Source organism: Piliocolobus tephrosceles, chromosome 12, assembly GCF_002776525.5.
Source record: "Piliocolobus tephrosceles isolate RC106 chromosome 12, ASM277652v3, whole genome shotgun sequence".
NCBI classification, from domain to species: Eukaryota; Metazoa; Chordata; class Mammalia; order Primates; family Cercopithecidae; genus Piliocolobus; species Piliocolobus tephrosceles.
The window spans coordinates 111685440-111691010 of NC_045445.1; the positions used below are offsets into that span (position 1 = coordinate 111685440).

At 38.7% G+C, this 5571-nt stretch overlaps 1 pseudogene; it reads left to right on the forward strand.

Annotated features, from left to right (window-relative positions):
• Positions 1 to 1380: 1380 nt before the first annotated feature.
• On the forward strand, positions 1381 to 3444 carry LOC111536342 (annotated as a pseudogene).
• The last annotated feature ends 2127 nt before the right edge of the window (positions 3445 to 5571 follow it).

Below are 5571 nucleotides of genomic sequence, written 5' to 3' on the forward strand. Positions count from 1 at the left end.
CCCCCAGCTCCGGTCCCTGAAGCTAGATGACCAAAGAATAAATTTGCAGTTTTGCTTTTAGCCTTGCCTACTCGCTGGTTCTTTTGTGCCCACTCTGGTGGTCTTAGAAAAACAAATCAGAAAGAATTTTAGTAATCGATTATCCTCTATATTTTTAAACTACTGGATACTCCATAGTAATTTTTACTTCAAAGTGGTTGGATTTCCTTTACGAATTACACTGACAAATCACTAATGGAATGTGAGTTAAAATGAACCCAGAGACACCAGTAAAAATGGCATGCTCTGTTTCTTCTTTGATGTAACCCCTTCTGCTCTACAAATTTGGCAAAGATGGATACAGTATAAAAATAAATAATCAAAGAGACTTGACAAGATAAACATTTTCATAGACCAGAGACAAAAATAGAAGGCTGAAGTGGTTAATGGAGCTGAAGTACTATATTCCAAAGCAGGCAATAGAAGCTACTTCATCTCCTAGCGGGTGGGAAGGACTATAGATCCGTGCAAAATGGAGAAATAAAGTTGGCTTCACTGCTTAAATCCAGGAGCTTATGATTAATAAAAGTAGGGTGAAAATATACTCACAACTGGTGCCTGAGGCTACAATTTTTGTGGGGTTTCCAGGCAACATAAGCCTGAGGATACTGGCATAGCCTCAGGACAGGGCTGCCTGAGGCTCAGTAGCCAGTCTTGTAAATCCTTCATATCCCTACCAGGGAGGAGGTACAAACGTTGATTATAATATAGCCTCATAACTTCTTGTCAGGGAGGAGGGAGACAAGGGAATTAAAGAAAAATAAAGCAATGCAAAGCAAAAAATATGTTCCCCTCAAATAAGCCTGTGATCCACAATTCTAAAATGCATGAAGAAATCTAAAGCTAAGAAATACAACCAACATTTTAAGTGTTCTTGCCACGAAAAATAAGTATGTGAGAAAATGTATGTTAATTAGCTCAATGTAGCTGTTTTACAATGCATACATATTTCAAAACAACATGTGCAGGATAAATATATAAACATTTTGTCAATTAAAAAATAAATTTACAAGTAAAAATATAACCAACTAAATACAGAACAGGATTGCCTCTTGATGATGTTAATTGTATGAAATAATTTGACAAATATAATAAATTTGGTTGGTATACTCAAAGAGATTAAAGCATAACATTCAGAAATGAACAAGAAAGTATTAAACAAGTTACATATATAAAATATGAATATTAAAAATAATCAGGTTGCCAGGGTTGGGTGCACACTGAAGAGATCGCTGAGGGAGCCTAGGGGATTGCTTAGGAATTCTGGCCATCTGAGTGTTGTCTGTTGTCACCCGTTGATGTCAAGATGACTAAGGCTGGATAGATTTTTGTGGTTGTCCTATGAGAAGGCAGAACAGAGTTCTGAAGCTTCTCATTATGTCAGTGGCCACTGTGTTCTTTCTCCAGCTGTCTCTTTGCTGTCCTGAGATTTTAAAGTGTTATCTATAAGGTTAATCTACACTTTAGTTATCAGACTACCAGGTTTCTGGCTAAGGAAGGGTTTTATAAATTCTATAGCTTATGTGATTGGAGAGCCTAGTCGTCATTGGGATGAATCATTGGAGGAACAATTTACCCAGGCTTAATTATCACCCCTGCTGCAATCTACCACATACTCCAATTTTTCCAAATCACCATGGACATTCAGAATGTCTGTGTGTCTCCTCCTTCATCATTATTGTCATTGCCACCTTACGAAAGAGCTCAAGGATGCAGGCACTGGGCTTCTTTTTGCTGCTGTGTTTGCTATGGTTCCCACATATATCTTCCAATCTGTGACTGGCTCATATGATAAGGAAGGGATTGCCATCTTTTGCATCCTACTCACCTACAATACGTGGATCAAGGCAGTAAAGATTGGTTGCATCTATTGGAGGCTAAGTGTGCCCTTGCTTATTTCTAAATGGACTCTTCATGGGGAGATGTTGTGTTCCTGATCAACTTGATCCCTCTCCATCTACCGGTGCTGATGCTCACAGGCTGTTTCTCCCACTGGATCTACATGGCCTGCTGTACTGTTTACTGCCTGGGCACTATTCTTTCTATGCAGACCTGTTCTGTGGCTTTCCAGCCTGTCTTTTCATCAGAGTGCATGGAAACCACTGGGGTTTTTGGTCTCGGCCATATCCATGCCTTTCTGGATTACCTGTGCAAGTTGAATCCACAGCAAATTGAAGTTCTTTTCCAGAGTGTCCTCTCTCTGGTAGGCCTTATCCTTCTCACTATGGGAGCGCCCTTCATGCTAACAGAAAAAATCCCTCCCTGGACATGGCATTTCTACTCACTGCTGTATCCTTCTTATGCTAAGACCAACATCCCCATCATCGCTTCTGTGTCTGAGCATCAGCCATGACTTGATCCTCATACTATTTTGACTTGCATTTCCTTGTTTTTATGTTTCTAATTGGCCTCTATTCCTGCTTTAGCAACTTGTTTGATGCTCAGAGGTTTAACATCATGTATGGTGTGACCAGTGTGCACTTTTAAGCTGTAATGGTGCGTCTAATGCTAGTATTGGTGCCTGTTGTGTACATTCTTTCCAGCACTGGAATCTCCCAAATGTTGTCCACATATGGAAAGAAACTGGACATAAGTCATCCAGACAAGAAAAGCAACAGGATTCTACCTACCTGATTCAGAATGAAGCAGCAAGTGGGATGATATTAATGCCAAAATGGCCTTAGTCCATTTTGGCTTTCTTTCTCATCCCCTACACTTTTTACTCAGTCCTGGGTGAACAGTAAGGCCTTCTCTTCTTCCTTCACCCTCTATGCCTGGGGTGGATATGACAGTAGCATTATTTCTGATGACTACTGAGAAGCATATTATTGGCTTTTTCACAATACTCCAGAGGATGCAAAGGTCATATTATGTTGGGATCATAGCTACCAGATTATAGCTAAGGTGAATTGGACAATTTTTGTGGACAATAACACATGAAATAATACCAATATTTCTTGAGTAGTTCAGGCAATGGCATCCACAGAGGAAAACCCTATGAGATCATGAGAAAGCATGAGGTCATTGTTGGAGACTTCACTGAGTATTGCTATGATGATATCAACGAGTTTCTTTGGGCGGTCCAGATTGGAGGGAGCACAAACACAAGAAAACATATCAAAGAGAATGACTATTGTACTCCAATTGGGGAATTCTGTGTGGGCCATGAGGGTTCTCCAGCACTGCTCAACTGCCTCATGTACAAGATGTGTTACTACCATTGTGGACAGGTCTACACAAAAGTCAACCATCTATCAGGCTTTGACCATGTCGGAAATGCTGAGATTGGGAATAAAGGCTTACTTTGAGCTTTATGTCCTGGAGAAAGCATATATCACAGAACATTGGCTGGTTAGGAAACACAAGGTAAAGGACCTGGATAATCCAGGCCCATCAAGGACATAAATGTCATGTCCAGCTCTGATATGCTTCACACTGAGTGCATCATATTTAGGATGCTGAAGTTTTTTTATATACCATTTATAAGAACACATCTAGATGAGATTAGAATTATATGCAACTTTTGTCCTAGGCAGTATGGCTGGGCCAAATAAAATAATTTTTACAATTCTAAGCAGGTTACCAATAAAATATCATGACTTTACTGTGCTCAACTAAAGGGAAGAATAAAAAAATAAAAATAATCTAATCAAAATATGAGAAATAATAATATCCAAACAGAAAGTAATTAATAAACAGTGCCTTGGAAGATAGCACTGAACACTTCACTTACCACACAGCAAAGCAATGAAAGATGGAAAATATATGTGCAAGCATTTAAGATTCTCAAAAGATTTATTGAGATAGTTTACACTAAAACTTCAGGCACTAATCTCCTATAATCTCTGTTCCAGAATATAGAGAAGTAGACAATGGCAGGGAATAAATATTTAATATAATATTAGCTATTTTTCAGATGTTGAATAGAAATGCCTGTATTAAATGAATAGTGCATTTTAAGTAACAATCAGAATAAAATAATAATAATAAACATAATTAGATCAATTTCTGAATATGTAATAGAAAAATTTTAGGAAATCAAGAATAAGTAAAAAAGTCTTAAAAGTTAAAATGGTTACCTAAAAGTTAGTAATTTGGCATTCTAGATTTCTCACTATCAACAAGAAAAACCACAGAAAATGGGGTAAAAGCTTGAAAGTATTGAGATGAAAATTATTTATGAACCCAGAATTCTATATTCCAGCAAAGGTGTAATTTGAAAGGAAAGGCAAAATGAAGACAGTTTTGGAAACAAACAAAGAAAAAGAAGAATTTGTTACAAACAAACCCTTACAATATTCACTTTGGTTAAAAGCAAGACGCTAAATGAATGCCATTTTTTAATTTCCTGAAGGTAAAGTTCAATATGTGTTTACTGGGAAGTTAGTTAGAACTCAAAACTTTCCTTAAGTTCCTTACAATACCCCTGGCTTTAGTTCATTTTGTGTTGCTATAACATAATATCACAGACTGAATACTTTATTTAAAGAAAGCTGGAGATTTATTTCTTACAGTTCTGGAAGGTAGGAAGTCCAAGACTGAGAGGTCAGATCTTGTGAGAGCCTTCTTGCTGCATCATCCCATGGTGGAAGGTGGAAGGGTCAGAGAGGGAGGAAGGGGGCTGAACTCATCTATATTTTCAGTAACCCATTCCCTCAATGACTAATCCACTCCTGCCATAATGACATTAACCCATTTATAAGAGCAGAGCCCTCAGGGCCTAATCACCTCTTAAAGGTCTCATCTCTCGACACTGTTGCATTGGGGATTAATTTTATAATATATTAATTATAAGGGACATGATCAAACCATAGCATTTTGCCTCTCGCCACCAAAAGTTTATATTATTTTCCCAATGCAACAGATATTCATTCTATCCCAATAGTCCTCAAAGCCTTGACTTGCTCCAGCATCAATTCAAAACACCGAAGACCAATGTCTCATTTAAGTAAGATATGGGTGAGACTCAAAACATGATTCATCCTAAGACTAATTCCCCTCCAGCAGTAAGCCTGTAAAACTAACAAGTGACATGCTTTAAAAATGCAATGGTGGGACAGACATGAGATAGACATTCCCATTCCAAAAGTAAGAAATAGGCAAGAAGAAAGAAGTAACTGGTTTCAAGTAAGTCCAAAACACTGCAGAAAAGACAACATGAAGTCTTAAAGCTGGAGAATAATCTCCTTTGACTCCATGTTCCACATCTTTGGCATAATGGAGCTGGGATTGGGTCTCCAGTGTCTCAGCCAGACCTGCCCCTATGACTTTGCTGGGCTCAGTTCACACAGTAGCTCTAACAAGTTGGAGTTTCCTACCCACACCTTTCCCAGGCTTGAGTTGGATGCTAGTGGTCCTACAGTTCTGGGATCTTTGGGTGGCCTTTTTCTCTCAGCTCCACTAGGTATTGCTATAGTGCAAGCTCTCTGTGGCTACCCTGACTCCATATTGGTGCTTAGTATTACCCTATTAGGGGGTCTCTGTGGTGGCTCCACCCCAGCAACAAGTCTCTGCCTTGATGTCAAGAGTGTC